The sequence below is a fragment of the Anabas testudineus genome, chromosome 5 (genome assembly GCF_900324465.2).
Source record: "Anabas testudineus chromosome 5, fAnaTes1.2, whole genome shotgun sequence".
Classification (NCBI taxonomy): domain Eukaryota; kingdom Metazoa; phylum Chordata; class Actinopteri; order Anabantiformes; family Anabantidae; genus Anabas; species Anabas testudineus.
The window spans coordinates 2,560,035-2,577,008 of NC_046614.1; the positions used below are offsets into that span (position 1 = coordinate 2,560,035).

Sequence of the window (16,974 nt, forward strand, 5' to 3'; positions counted from 1 at the left end):
CCAAGTTGTCCCTGGTGAGTCAGGTAAGGTCACCAATGGCAGAGCTGCCCCTGGTGAGTCAGGTCACCAGGGGCAGCTCTGCCATTGGTGTGTTTGTTTGTGCAAATTGGTGAATGAGACACAGTGTAAAGTGCTTTGAGTACCAGCTAGGTAGAAAAGCGCTATATAAGTGCAGACCATTTACCATTTGTCTACTACCTATGATTTACTTGTTTACCTATTTACAATAAAATTCATATGCAGTTGTGCATACCTTGCCCTTTCCCTACCAGTATTTGACACACTGATCTTATGAATTCACAGTGGAGAATGTGCAGTAATATGTGTGTTTGTGTGTCTTTAGAATAGTAAAATGAGGTCTCCCCAGTAAAGCACAGTTGTGTTAAGTCATCCTGTTAAGAAAAGGAGAAAAGAAAGAAAAGAGACACTCGACCGTTTAAAAAAAAATTCTTCTGCATCACAATAAATGCCTGTGACTTCAACTGCACTTTCTACCTCCGTGAATACTTTAATTCTCCATCAGAAATAATAAGCAGGGATTCATGTACCTATCTCGAGAATCAAAATGTCAGAGAGCTCACTGACTTTGAACTTTTGCTACATCTGTAAGTGTCTATGTGAATGTCAATCTTGTTTTTAGTGGTTTATTCATGTATATTTATCTGACTGTTGAGGTGAGGTTGACCTTTAACAGAATGAACCTCTGTGGACATTCATAAAAGTAGTTCTTCTGTGCGACGCTTCAGCTTTAACTGTTTTGTATCCTTTAGTCTGGGCATTGCAAAATCATTCCAGGTGAAAGCAGCCTGGAGGTTTGAGTACAAACAGCCTTCTGTTACAAAAAGCAGTTTATGTCAGCTGCTTGGTGGACTGCTTGCGTGTGGAACTGATTCCATATTTAAGGATTAAACCTGTGTCCTGGATCAGGACTGAAATACTGCACTTTTACAGTTTGCTTTGGTCTCTTTTATCTTCCTGCAGAATTTGGCTGAGTGATTTCAATCTTTTATGATTTTGTGTTCCAAGACTACACTGCAGCTTCAATCACAGCACGCTTAGTGGCAGACTAAAGATTTCATGTTGCCTTCCCAGTCTCTGTTCTGTCTGCTTTATTTAATAATAATTACAGTGGGAAGACAAAGTATGTGAACCCTTTGGGATTACGTGGAGTTTTGCATGAATTGGTCATAAAATGTGCTCCGATCTTCATCTAAGTCACAACAATACAAAAACACAGTCTGCTGAAAATAATAGTACACAAACATTATATGTTTTCATGTTTTTATTGAACATAACATGTAAACATTCACATTGCAGGGTGGAAAAAGTATGTGAACCTCTGGACTTAATAACTGGTTGACCCTCCTTTGGCAGCAATAACCTCAACCAAACGTTTCCTGTAGTTTCAGATCAGACCTGCACAACGATCTGGAGTAATTTTAGACCACTCCTCTTCACAAAACTGTTTCAGTGTAGCAATATTCTTGGGATGTCTGGTGTGAATGGCTCTTTTAAGGTCATGCCAAAGCATGGTCACTCCAGAAGGTGTATTTTGTTCTGTTGAAGCTATTCTTTTGTTGAATTACTTGTATGCTTTGGATCATTGTCCTGTTGCATCATCCATCCTCTGTGGAGCTTCAGTTGGCGGACAGATGGTCTTACGTTTTCCTGCAAAATGTCTTGATAAACTCTGGAATTCATTTTTCCATCAATGACAACAATCCATCCAGGCCCTGAGGCACACATAGTGTTGTGTGTTTTTTCCAAACTCAATTTTGGTTTCATCTTTGGAACTTTCAGGTGTTCTTTTGCAAACTTCAAACGTGCTGCAATATTTTTCTTGGGCAGCAATGGCTTCCTCCATGGTGTCCTCCCATGTACTTCATTCTTGTTTGATGTTTTCCTTATTGTAGACGTGTCAACTAAAATGTTAGCATGTGCCAGAGATTTTTGTAAGTCTTTAGCTGACACTCTAGGATGCTTCTTTACCTAATTCAGCATTCTGCGCTGTGCTCTTGCAGTCATTTTTACAGTACAACCACGCCTAGGGAGAGTAGCAACAGTGGGCAGGACACTGGGGCAGGACAGCTTTCAGCAACACGTCCAATATCATCATAGTGATTGGACTCAAGGTTGGCTCACTCCAACCTTGAGTTGGTTGGAGTTGAATACTATTATTTTTAGCAGACTGTGTTTTTGTATTGTTGTGACTTAGATGAAGATCAGAGCACATTTTATGACCAATTCATGCAAACCCCCACGTAATCCCAAAGGGTTCACATACTTTTTCTTTGCCACTGTACATACTTTATCAATTCCCTTGGAAGGAAATTATTCTGTGCCTTTTGAACATGAATACTATATTGTGAATGAAAACATGTCAGAACTAACATCTGTCATCTGAGCTGTTCTAAGCTGCTATAAAAGGACATAGCTGTGCTCTCTCAGTGTGGTTTTGTTGTAATTGCATGGCACTAAGCCATCCTTCTTCAGGTTCGATCCCCAGATGTGTTATGGATGGCTACAGAGTCAAGAGAGTTCTGTTTGTTTATCAGTGCAGTGCTGCTTGACCTTTATCTGGCCTTTAACACTATTGAATATGCTTTCTGAGTGATCCACTTATAATACTGTTTTTGACTGGTTCTACAGTATTTGTCAAAAGAAGGTTTTTTGAGATTAGTGATTGATTTATCTTCAGTAGGTCAGTGTCAGGAAGTCTAAATTCCCAAAAGTCCAACTGTAATGTATGTCTGTAATGTAACATACATAAAATGAAAATGGTTAAAACATAGAGTTAGAGGCTAGAAATCATGCTTCTAAAGCAAAGGTACATGGGATGACCATAACTGAGATATTAGAGTAGAGCTAATGTTACACTGTCAGCTGTAAAACAGAGGATAACACTGAACAAATCCAGGGCAGGAGCACCAACTTTCTTTCAGACTAAAAGCTGGTGTGACCACCAAAAAAATACAGATTGTGGCTGTTAAAAAATTGTGAAAAGATGCAGGGACTCGTGAATGAGTATGAAAGTGATAGTGAAAGTGAGTATGAGCTGTTGAGTAAATTAAGTCTTATATCCAGCAAAAATTGACTGCTGGACAACAATGTAACAATTAGTGTCCTGTGATGTGATGAAGACATACAATCAACCAAATATGTTTTCCCGTTGGACCACTCGAGAATTTTGTTGCATAAGAAAAAAGTCTAAGTACATATGTATTCGCAGACAATCGATATGTATATTTGAACACATTATGGGTACCAGTAGGTCATGTAGAGTTGAAAGAAGTTGAAAAAAGGCAGATAAGACCTTCTAGTTAGGAGGTAGGTTCTAAGAAAAGTAAACAAAAGAATAAACTAAGATTTATATATATCTCAGACTCACACACATATTTTGACTTCCTACTCTCACAGTCTTAATCATCTCATCATTATGGTGAAATTAATTGGTTGTAATCACTAACACATTTTATATAATGAACACCTAAATCCTTTAAAGCTGATCTGGGAATATAGTTAATTAAATAGAAGCCAATTTTCTCAGCGTATAACAAACATCTTGTTCTGATCCACTAACAAAAGGTACCATAGAGTGTGCAGAGTAAATTGAGGCTAGCAAGCCCATCAAGCACCTTACTGGCCCTCCATCATAACTTCTACACTTTAGCATACACCATATAACTGCCACTACGTGGGCATTACAAAGGCATTAACTGAAAGACCACATGCTGAGAAAACAAAATTAGTGAAAGATTAAATGGATGGTGAACAATGAGACAAACTGAACTGTTCTCTAAGAAAAAGGGGGCAGTAAGTGCATTGTAAGAAGTCAGAACCCATGCATCCTACAAGGGTCCAAGTTACAAATCTCTAGGCTGCTCCCTCAACTCAGTATGGGGAATGTGGCATCTGAGAGCAGGATGACTTCATGCAAACTGTGACTGACTGAGAGGCACAACTATTATCTGTGAGAGTATGTGATCATAAGAGAACAATAATGGGTCTATGAGGCCCTTTTGCCACTTTTTGCCCTAAACAGAGAACCAATTTTTTAGGTGCAATCCAGCATGTAACCAGTCAGTATTAAAATAGATAAGTTCCCACATACAAGATTTCCATCTGGAAGCTCGAGGCTCTCCTGAGACCCCAACCTGACCTACGAAGTCAGGCATCAGCGCCGCCAGATTTCCTGCAGAGAACAAGCTCTATCTGTCCCAGCTCATCTGCTACACTGCACATAACCACTACAGTCATAGATGGCGCGAGAAGAAAAGTGGACAAAGGCAGAGAAGTAAAAGCTGAAGTTAACACTGGTGTATATTAGCCTTTCAGTCAGTGAGTGGAAGAGCAAAGTGCAACATTTAAAGACAGCAAGACCCATACTGAAATAAATAGACAACAAGCTCTAATGTCAGACCTGCTGCGCCAGGACACAAAGCCATCACGCACAGCTACCCATCACTTTTCCACTAATTCAGTCATTTGGAAATGACACCTGCCTGCAACAAAATCACTTTTTTTTTTTTCAGATGAGTTTTTTCAGCATTTCAAGTTTTAGGCTTGCACCTAACAAGCACCAAACTAGGACATGAGATCTACTGAATAAGTAAGGGTTGTTTGAAATTTATTTGTTAGTTTCAGAGGTAGCAGAGTTTGTGTCATTTCTCTCTAGTCTGCTGATTTAGCCTGTTTGTCAGTCTGTTTCAATAAGTATTAAGAACTATAGTTAGAGAGTTTTGGTCTATTGTTGGTGGTAGTTTCAGCTTAGTAATCACCGAGCATTCACACCTTTGACCTAACAAAGGCACACAAATTAGATTGGTTTATACCAGGGGGCTGTATTTTAAGAGAAGTGACCATATATAATCAAGTTCAAAGCTCTGTCTCTTGCCTACAGAGTGGTTAACTCCACAGCTCCATCTTATCTCAATTCAATTGTTCAGGTCTACATCCCCTTCCGTCCACTGCGCTCAACCAGGGAACGTCGCCTGGTGGTACCAGCACCACACAGACGACACCAAGGAAAACTGTTCCTCAGTGATCCCACGATGGTGGAATGAGCTGCCTATCTCTGCACGCTCAGCCACCTCACTAGCAATCTTTAAAAAAACTGCTGAAAACAGAACTCTTCTGCATCTACCTATTCTCACTTCTCTTGAAACAGAAACACTTTTTCGATAGCACTTTGCTTTGATGTTGTTTCTTCTCGACTTAGATTTTGTTTGCTTGCCTTGTTCCTCACTTGTAAGTCGCTTTGGATAAAAGCGTCTGCTAAATGACTAAATGTAAATGTAAATGTAGGCTGCAAATGCCTTACAGTGTCAGTTTTTCTATCATAAATTTACTGACTGCTGTTAGTCTGTGCAAAAATGGACAACCTCTCTGTCAATATGCCTTCACATACTCAAAGCTGATGAGTGAACATGTTTCACTCTACTTCTCCATGATGACATGCACCTGAATGTTTGTGGAGACACATCCGGAGGTGAACTAAAAGTGTTTGAAAGGCAATTAAAAACCCAGCTAAGAGTTTTTGGCTGGAGCTATGATGTGGGAAGTGGAGACAAAGAAACTTGAAATACTCAATCACAGACTAGTGTATCTATTTGTTGTGTGGCTGTGCCATGTCCAGCGTTCAAACTGTAGAGGTTGGCACTGAAAACTCACACACACACACTCATGTTGCTATTATCCTATTTTGTTTCAATCTAGCCCAGTGGCTGTGTGGAGTAGCTCAGCGTTCCCAGAGTGTGGGCAGCTATATTTACATAAAATGGAGTTATTAAAGAATTGAGGTCAGACAGTTTCGGTGTTCAAAAAGAGTAATTCTGTTTATCACTACAATCTCAGTAAATGCTAAAACTCTAAATGTCAGCTTTAGCTAGAAAATGTAAGTGTAACAATACTGAAATAAACAAGGCCCACCTGTAGGCTGTTTGAACCACCCATATGTAATGTGTATTTATTGTGAGAACTTCAGTTATAGAGTTCAGTTACTATAGTCATAGTCACTCTAACATGTCTCTGAATACAATCTTTGGTCCAAAAAGCCCAGAACCAAAGGAGAGAAGAGAGATCTTACAACTATGAACTCTAGATCTCAGGCCTCACACTACATAAAGCATATGTGTCAAACTCACGGCCCGCGGGCCACATCCGCGAGATAATTTCTATATTATTGTTATTAATGGCCCGGCGATATGAAGCGCTGGTAACACAATAAACTACAGATCCCATAATGCAGCGCTTCAGCTGCCTTGCCGAACACATTCCGCGTTAATCAAGTTTAGTTTATGATGCTGCTAGTTATTATGAAGCTGGTCCTCAGGATGCCAAGTAATGTTGAACCATATCGTTACAACAGTGTTCAGAAATACACACTTTGCTGATAAACTGAGTTCTCACGGCGCTTTGGCGACTTTGACGAACAAGACAATAATTTAGAGTTGCTTCGCAACCCATTTACCGTCAATGTGGAAACTTCACCTGTGCAGATTCAAATGGAGCTGATTGAGCTGCAGTGTAATGACTGAAGGTAAAGTAGGACACTGCAGGACCCGCACAGTTTATTCACTCCATTCCCGTAGAAATGTCCCAGCTCTGTCCACATGCGGCTCGAACCTTGTTTATGTTTGGTAGAACAAATCTTAGTGAGAAGCTGTTCTCAGTGATGAAGACTAACAAAACAGCACACAGGAGTCAACTCACTGGTGAGAACCTGCAGTCCATCCTGAGAATCTCCACAACACAGAACCTCACAACAAATATAAACAAACCTGTTGACAAAAAAAGATGCAGCTCTGATAAAATGACATAAGAGCAAAGACAAAGACTGAATGATTATGCTGAAAAGCACAAATTTTATTTATATTCCCAGGTTTTGTTATGCAGCATGTTCACATTTTGAATTTGTATAATTTTGACAGGATATATTTTTATGGAGAGCAAAATCTTTTGGGATATTTAAAATTTAAGTTATTTTTTTTATATAAAATGACATAAGATTAAAGAAATTTTAATGTTTGTACTTTTAATGTTTACTTTATTTCTAACTTGTATAATTTAGACATGATATATTTTTAAGGAGAGCAAAACAAGTTTTAGTGTGTTAATGATAAATGTTTATCCTGTTCGGCCCGCGACCTAAAGTGTGTTTTGGATTTTGGCCCCCTGTGCAATTGAGTTTGACACCCCTGACATAAAGGCTACTGATCAACTCTCTGACTGGTAAAGCTCAATGCTGACTCAGTTCTCAATAATTAGTGAAGTCCTACTATACTCACTTCTTTCTCTGTGAAGCAGTTCACAGAGAAAGTTCATCAGATTTGTGGTTAAATGTTAAATGTGGCACTGATTGTCATTCTAGTATTATCCTGCTCAAATGCACTTAGTAAACAAAGATAGGTCACCGCTTCCCAGAGTCAGAGAGAACAGGTACTGTTATGTTGCTACAAAAGAACTAAGTGGAAGAACATGAGTTCTAATAGAGTAGAAGAGTGACAAGAGAACCAGTGTGTAAATAGAGAGGTAGTGTAGATATTAGACATATCTACTGAGAAAGATTCAGGGAATCACAGTGTGATGATGTGATTCAGACTGTAGAGACAGAGCTGCTGTAACTTTTGTGAAAGGACTGAAAGTGATAGTAATATTGCTACAATTAGGAGCATCCTGTCTCAAAGTGATGGTGAAAAACTAGTCCATGCATTTGTAACTTCTAAACTGGACTATTGTAATTCACTATTAATAGGATTTCCCTATAAAAAAAAAACTCCAGTTAATCTAAAACACTGCAGCTAGAGTTCTGACTGGAGTAAGCACGAGAGATCATATTTCTCCTACATTCAAAATCCTCACATAAAGCACTTAATCGACCTCATACTTCCATATTTTTCCAGCAGAACTCTGCGTTCTTTCTCCTCTCTGTCTCCCTCTCTCTTCTCTTTTCTGCAGGTATCCTCTGCCTGGGAGCTGATTATTTCCAGAGTGCAGTTAATGGTCCTACCAACCTGCCCAGCTTGTTGGGGTTTTTTTGTTGCCTGCTGTTCTTTTCTCTCTCCTCTTTCCACTCACCCCACCCAGTTGTGGCAAAAGGCCGCCCACCGTGAGCCTGGTTCTGCTGGAGGTTTTTTCCTCTCCACTGTCTCCTGGTGCTGCTTAAGTGGGGCTGTTGGGTTTTCTAAATAATTATAATGGACAGTAATAGTAACAGTAAAATTTTTTGCCTTGAGATATCTGTTGTGATTTGGCACTATATAATAAAATTGGACTTAACTGAACCTACCTACACTCAAATTACACTAACTCTGTGGTAAACTGAGACACAAGACAAGGTCATTGTCAAAATTCTCAAACTGTAGCCAGAAATGGCTCTGATGTTAGTGAGCACTTGGAAATCTTAAGTTTACAGTAAGTTAAAATAAAAGAAGAATAAATAATTTGTCTTATTCCACCTTTACTTTTATTCTACCACATCATAAAGCCCAACCGACATATCTTCAAAACATTAGCAGCCTATTGGAACACAATCACAGTGCATTAGAAAATGTCCAAGATTTGTTTCAGATGGTTAGGTTAGAAACATAGTTTTACAACCAGAGAGCACTAACAATTTGATTGTTACTTTACTTTAGGTATTTTTCCATCCAACCATCTATTATCTGTAGTGATTATCCTGTGAAATGTCACAGAGGTGCTGGAGCAGATCCAATCTGACACAAGGGTTAAATTACTATTCATGTTTATGTTTACACCTATAGGCTATTTCTAAAGTAGCAAATAGGATTGTGGAAGGAAACTAAACCACCTGGAGGACATTCACAAAGGCACGGGAGCATGCAACAAGAAGGGCCCAGCCTGCCAGTTGGTCCAAAACAAGACCTTATTGATGTACTGTACTGTACATTTCCAAGTAAGAACTGCATATTTCCTGTGGGTTTACTGACAACATGAAGATATGGAGTTTTGTCATCATATGCCAGACATTTTACAGCACCAGTGTATACTAAATTAATATCTCCATATACAAATAAAAAAAAAAGAAAATAGACCATAGATGTTCCAGGTATAGACTAGGCACACAGTCTGTTACAGCAGGCATGATCATAATAATATGGACATTGGGTAACACAGTCCTGTCTTCTGGAATCTCGATACCATGTTATGGATGTTTGCATTGCGGTTTCAGAACTGTCACACCTGTAATACACAATTGCCTGCTAAACATTCAATAGTTGTTCATCTATGTCAGGGGTCTCAAACTCAATTTCCCCGGGGGCCGCGGGAAGCAGAGTCTGGGTGAGGCTGGGCCGCATCAGGTTTTTCCACAAGAAAAGTTTTGTTTAAAAAAATACTATGTTCTCAAATCTCTATTATTTTTTTTCTTTTTAATACAAAAAAAATAAAAACATCAAAAATTTATAAGAAAATAAATCAGTAATAAAATAAATAAAATAATAATAATTAGATTCCTCTTGTCGGCGACTATGTGTGGTTTCTTCAGTCTTTTATATCTGCTGTATTCAGATTCAAATGCCTGTATTAACAGTTCTTTAACCTTTAACCTTCTTCTGAACATGAATTGAACATTGAAGAACATGAACTGTTCTTCTGAACATGGCTTCTCTTGTCTACTCTTTGCTGCTACAGACCTGGCAGCGCTTTCTCTCGCATAGTCGAGTCACATTTGGCTTTAGGGAGGAAGCAGCTGAGACCCTCAGTATAGCTTGAAGATGGTCATCAGTAAGTCTGGAACTGTACTTGGACTTATTGAAGTTCAAGGTGGAGAAGAGCTTTTCGCACAAGGATGTGCTCCCAAAAAGGCAGATGGTCCGCTTGAACATTTGGGAAAGCTCAGGGAAGCTGGGGGTCAATTCTCTCAAAAACTGCAAAGAGCGCGATGCAAATAAAAACAATGACCTACAAAAAACGGTGCAACACTATAATTGGTCCGGGTTACCAGGAACTGTTATTGCCGATGGACAGGTGTCGCTATGTGACTGCAGACTACATTAGGCTGCATTGACTTCCTTCCTTTCCTTTTAACCTGCCCCGCCTCCCGCTGGGCAGCAACTTAAAGTGTTGTGAACGCAGCACTGGGACGAATGTCCACGTGTGCTTCATAGAAACGAGGCCGCAGTCAGGCTGAAAACTCTCCATGGCAACGCTGCTGTCACTCATTGAGAAATGTTTCTTTGCTTGCATTAATCCCGGCCAATTTGTCCCACCCCGAGAGCCATATAAGCACTTTGTAACATATGTTTAGAAAAGTGCTCTATAAATAAATGTATTATTATTTATTATATACCCCACCGCTCCGCACACAACACTGTAAAGTGTCAAACATATAAAACTCACAGGCCCCACTAACATTAAACTTTCATATGAAGGCGGGGGCCAGAAATTTCCGTCCCGCGGGCTGCAATTGGCCCACGGGCCGCGGGTTTGAGACCCCTGATCTATGTAAAGAACAAAATGTTTTCTGTTATATTGGTTTGGTGGCACTTTGTAAAACCCCCTCTGAACTGTTTGGCCTCCTAATGTGATATGTTCAATTAACACTGTAACATTTGCAAAAACCAGGACTGGCACATTTTTACACAACAGAAAGACACTATTTAGCTTCATAATCCCCCCAGATGTGACAGAATGTGGCAGTTTGAAGGCATATATCCTCATGACACAATTTGAAAATGGTTTTAGCAGATGTTAGGCAAAGACAACTGATGTTTATTGCCCAGACACATTAGGGGAATCCCTGCCAACTTATCTGTTACGATCCTGCCCCTCTAAGTTAATTTTTCTGTCCATGCCCTTATTTGGTTCATTTTCATTTCCCTCTGTCTGTGTCTCTCACTCAGATCTAAACATTATGATCAGCTCCACCTCTGTCTTACTCTGGCCACTTACTTTGATTACGTCCGGTTCACCTGTGCACGAGCCTTCCCATATAAACACTCGCTGCCAGTCAGTTTTTGTACAGCTTTCCAGCCAGTTACTCTTTAGTTTGTTCATTGTCATGTTATTTTGTTACTTTGTGTCTCTGTATTTAGCCTTCAGTCCCCTGTTTTGCTTGCTCAGTTCCTGTTTTCATCATATTGTCACCCTTTTTTAATAAACCAACTCCTTATTTACTTGTGCCTTACATTTTTTGGTCCTCCTAATAACCCTATCCGTAACATTAATCAGGTTTCTCAGCTATACAGATTACTGTAAATATCCAGCACTGGATGATTCATTATATTGAATATTATAGGGCTTCAAAGTAAAAGCAGCCAAAGCTTCTGTCAACATAAGCTTCAAGCTGCCTTTTCTTCAGTGTCCATAATAGAAAATTTGCAGGTGGTAGATTGTAATTGCAACCCCTCCCTGTTCCAATCAACTTGATAAGAACGGCTTTGTGTTTTTTTGTTTTTTCTTCTTTGGAAAAATGTAAAATCTCCATTCAACAGCTGTTCTTTAAAAAGACTCCTTAGCACTGGTAGAAATGTGAGTCATTTTCCCGATTGGTCTCACTCTCTACAAACCTTTTTTACTCACAAACTGTCCCACAAGTAGCTTAAAAACTCTGTTGTTCTCTACCTTGTAGATTCCACTTAGTTCATTGTAAAATGTATATCTTCTAACATCCTTATATTTTGGTTTCTTAGTCCTCTGTGATAGTAAGCTAAATATTATTGGCAGTTTGAAGACATCATTGTGGAAAATAATTCATTAATAGTCATTACAAATTCCTGACTTCTTTATTTACTTATTTTATTAAAAATAGCTGACTGCTGCAGCCCTAGTAAGTGTTATTAGTCATTAAATTTACCATTAAGATTGCATGTATTAAGACCAGTAACTATACTCATCTTATTATTACCAAATTTCTCTTATTACAACAGCTTACATGTTCATTCTTCCATCCTTATTGATCAATTAATTTTGACCACTTCTACTTAGCTAATGTTTAATCACTGTTAAAGAACTCATCCATCCATCCAGTTTCTTAACCACTTGTCTCCTTTGAGGTAGTGGGTGTGCTGGAGCCAATCCCAACTGTCATCGAGCGAAAAGGTTGCGTACATCCTGTACAGGTTGCCAGTCCTTCACAAAGCTGACATCTAGTGACAAACAACCATACACACTCACATTCACACCTACTGGCAAGTTAGGTTAGGGTTAAAGTGACCAACTTGCCAATAGGTTTATTAGGTTACTATGACCAACTAAAGGCTTACCTAAAATACATGCCTTTCAATGGTGGGAGAAAGCCAGAGTAACCTGGATTCCCACGTAGACCTGGATTCAAACCCAGGTCCTTATTGCTAGGCGTTAGTGCTAACCAACTAAACCACTGTCAATTATGCACAATACCTACTGCGAATGTGAAACTTGGCAAATGTTAAGCCTGTTTCCTATACAAGGTACTTGAAGTAACTGTACCATTTGAAATTTATCGTAATAACAGTAGAAGTTAGTATATTTTTTATATTTTAGTATAAGAGAGTAGCTAATGATCTACAGAGCAAATTTTTCATACTATCTATTTGTGTGAGACATACAGTAGCTTCTGCAGTAAGTATTCCCTAATTTGGTATTGTGTAGAAGCCACTTTGGCAGCAGCTGCAGCTTTGACTCTTCTTGAGTTGGACTGAAGAACAAGATTTGTACACTTGCATTTTAGTTATTGTGGTTTCAAAAATCTTCACTTTAAAATGGACGAAACATCCTTAATTATTATATTAATTATCATTCATCATCAACTGTTTCTCACCACAAAATACTAATGTGGATGTCTGCAGCTAGTTTCTTGGACTTCAAATGTCGGTTAATTACCTGATATAGTGTGCCTGTGCCTAAACTGTGTTAATTTCATTTGTCACAGGTGGGCTTTAGTCATGTTCTAGATACATTTTAAGGACAATTAATGCAAACAGAACACATCTGCCTATATATTGTGAAGGTCAAAGGAAAGGGTCCGAATAGTTCTGTAAAAGAAGTATTTTAGATTTTTAATACATTTGCAAAAATATCTAATAATGGTATTCCTTTTATATCATTTTGGTTATTGTGTGTTGAAAAGAAAAGATTTCAAATTCAATTAGCAATGACGAGTGTAATGGAGCTGTTGTTTTTGGTTGTAGCCCCATACAGCAGATGTTAAGAAGTTCAAACCAGAAGCATATGTACCAGGGCAAAAGGGCAGATTAGCCATAGCTGTAGACAATGCCGTGTTCGTGTGTATTTGTCGACCACAACAGAGACAGAAGTAATAAACAGGAGATGAAGTTTTCAAGCAGTCATCCAATCAAAAATAAATCTCATCTAAAATGTAGGCAGAGGAGAAGAATTTGCCATAATCATTTTACTTACACCATATTTACTTTTCCAGGGAAAAACTGGACTGTTCACCCAGCCAAAATCTTCGTCTTGACTTTTATGAAGAAAATGAATCTCCGTGCTCAAAAAGCATCACTGACAAGGCTGTGGAATTTCAAATTTCACTTTGCAGATATAGTCATAGATCAGCCATTAGGGTCATTCGTCACACCATAACAAAGACTACTCTTCTTGTTAGCCTCTTATCTGCACATCTCTCTGAGCATCAGCAGTCACACCAGGGCGCTGAGGGTAACTGCTTTCTGAGATGGAGGGACTGACCTCTCTGATGTCACCCCTTATTAGAGCACAAAGAGCTGTTGAGCTATCCTGGCACGCTGACATGAATCTTCTATGAGTGAGAATGGTTTGAGTGAAAGCTTTACTGTTCCACTCCAGCTCAAAGCACAAAGCATAGACCGTGCCTAGTCCATTCAACTGGTGCATCGATAGTAGTCTTCATATGAAGACATTGAGAATCAGCAGAGGAGCAGACTGCGTGAATGTAAGGATGAGCCACGTAGGGAATAAAACACTCAGAAGTTGAGACACACCATGTAGCTCATATTTCTTTGTCCTAGTCGGTTAACTCCACTACTTTTGAATATTATTTGTTAAAATGTGCTCTGCCTTAATGTGGAGTGGTATTGTTAAATGCTTCACTGAAATCTAAGCTGCACTATGAATCATTTAGAAACACTGAGCAATGAACAAATTAAAGAAATGCATCTATGGCTGAATCACAAGCCTGTGATTTCTGGGAAGTAATAGTAAATGACTAAAAGCGGCATAAAAACAACTCTCAGTTGTTTTCCTTTAAACCTAGCCTGGATAACTGACTTTCTTTATGAGACCTTACAGCACATTTTTTAAATGAGCAAAACACAGGACCTGCTCCTATCAGCGATCAAACCACAAATGCTAGGACATAATAGGCACAAAATGAATTCTCCCTTACACTAAATCTGTCTGATAAAATACGAGTTGCTGCCTTCTTCGTGCCTGCTAGAGATTTTTTTTATTTTTGTGTAATTTACTAAAGTCAATACATCCACAAGTCTAATTTTAAAATTTGAAAGACTGATTCTTCTGTTCTGCCCAGACTACGTGAACCACTAAAACCACAGACACAGCATGAAGAATCCCGCACAAAAGGAAGCTGAGTACTGTCACATTTTAGTACCAGGAGTTTTTTCCCAGTTTTTTGCATTAGTGGAATAAAAGTAGAAACGTCTCAGCAGCTTCCATATGATCTTTTATGAAGTTCTGCTTTAAATACACATTTCAAGTTCCTCCTTCAGGCAAAACTTTAGATATGATGACAAATGTGGTCAACACTACAATGATAATAATAGCTCATTATTATGCAGCTTCTAAAAAGCACCTTTTCAGTGCTGTACACACAATGAGAAAATTTTTCTCTTACAAAGAATAAAATACAAGTATTCATCTGATTTAAATTTTAATACAAAAATTATAATTACATTCCTTATTGACTGTATTATATTAAGAACAAATAGGGTGATATTGTCACTAAATTGTAAATATACTATACTGCCACACTCCAGAGCACTATTTTAGGTATACTTTTATGCAATTGTTAGATTTGCAATAAACTAGCACACTCCACTACTGTTCAAGTATTGGGAGTCACTTAAGCTGCCTTCAGATGTGCATTCGTAGCCTGAATATATCTTGACATTGCCCAGGTAAGCTGCATGTACAGTACGTACGTAAAATGTCAAAATCAGAAATGCAAATTCATCAATACAGTGTTTACACTGTATTGATGAATTTGAAGAAAATCTTTCAAAAACAAGGACATTTCTAAATTGGCCCAAACTTCTCAATAGTTTCACAGCTCACCACCACCACTTGAACACCAACACATTAACTTTACTGAACAAATGAGATGGATAAACCACCCTAGGACTGAATAATAAGTTTACTTTGTATCTGAGAATGCCAGTGATGTTTTCACTTCATGTAAGTAAGACTTCAATCTTCCAATGAAAATGCTGGAAATATATAATATCAAAAATGTTGAATTCAGCTATTGTGAAATGAATGAACAGTTTTGCTGTGGTTCCTCTGTCCGGACCAAGCCGAGCCCACCTCTCCATACATGAAGATGAAAACACTGATCCTATGATATGATAGGATCCAGAAATATTGGCATGGAGCTGAAACACGTGGCTACACAGGAATTCCCGTTTACAAATAGAAACACCTAATTCTAACAAGGACGCATTTTGTCATATCACTGCTGCCTGCAGTTAGCCTCAGTGATTCTTCTACAGACATAGAATAAGCACATTCCCACTAAGCTAACAGAAGGTTTTAAAGGCAACGTCCAGACACTCATCACAGAGACTAAGTCACGTCATGAGGCTCGGGTGTGTTGGGGCGCATTAAATTAGCAGATTTTGAATGAAGTCTGGTTTAACGGTCTCTTGAACGGCGCATCTTCTAACGTTAAGTGCTGATACCGGAGCGCACTGGATGCTGCGTCAAACACAGTAGCAGGACACCGTTCATTCAGTAACAGCCCGGTGACCGACAGCAGCCCGACACCCCCACCCCACCCCGCCCCGCCTGCCGCCTTATGTCATAGAAGTATGAAAATATGTTTCCTAAAGCGAAGGGAAAACGTGTCGGTGTTTGGTGAGAGGTGCGGGTTTGTTTACCTGGCTCAAACGCGGACAGTCTTCTCGCCGGGCAGCGGCAATGCGGAGCCGCGGAGGGTGCGCAGGTGGCGAGCTGGTGCTGCCCGCTCCGTCGGTTGAGATGACAGAGGAGAGCCGGGCTCGTTCCCACAGCTTCGTCACTTCGTTACCGTCCTCCTGCTGTGTGTGGTAGCAGATTTTAGTGGAGCCGCAGTGAGGGACGCAGCAGCCTCTCTCGCTCCCTCTCGCCGTCTCTCTCTGATGGATTTGGATCCCTCCTTTCTTTCGACCACCTTCTGGTCCCTTTCACTAGTGTAAAGCCCGCGAACACACAAGAGAAGTGTTTCCGGTGTCCGCTTTACAAAATAAATCACATTTCACTCTCGCCTGTTTGTAAGCGCTTAAACGTCCGCCGCACATAACATGTTTAATGAGGCAAAAACAGTTACACGAAGTTTTTAAAAAATGCAAAGCGAGTTAAATCCCCATATGTAGACGTGGAGGTGGCGAGAAACAGCAGCAGTGGAGTGAAGCTGCTGCTCCACTGCTGCTTAGAAAAGCCATGAAGGAACATCAGAACCTGACCTAACGTGTGAAGGCTGTTACCTCGGAGGTTGTTCACATTTTTTGTAGTAAATAAATGAATAGCAAGTGTCAATCAATCAATTATTTGTCTTCCTTTGGGCCATTGTCATGTCAAAGTATCTTATTTTGAATAAAGTCGACAATGTTCCGGTGAGTTTCTCGCTTCCACCGGTGAACTTGACGGCAGCTGTTTGCGCCTCCTTTTGTTGTGTGCGCTCTGCTGAGTGCGGCAGGTGCTGCGTCCCTGCCTCCTCCACAGCCCTGCTCCCTGGGAGGAAGGCACAGGCCCTCAGTTAAACACTGCACATAGACACACTGGGATTAAACCACATAAGGGCTGTTTAGCCTGTAACCTGAC

The 16,974-nt window shown here is 39.6% G+C and overlaps 1 protein-coding gene across 1 annotated transcript in view; it reads right to left on the minus strand.

Moving 5' to 3' along the window:
* cntn2 (contactin 2) overlaps positions 1 to 16,262 on the minus strand; it is a 54,927-nt gene extending 38,665 nt beyond the window's left edge. Inside the window, exon 1 of the mRNA XM_026344596.1 lies at positions 16,053 to 16,262. The gene's annotated coding sequence lies outside the window, so the exon portion shown is untranslated. The remainder of the gene's footprint in view (positions 1 to 16,052) is intronic.
* Between the last annotated feature and the right edge of the window lie 712 nt (positions 16,263 to 16,974).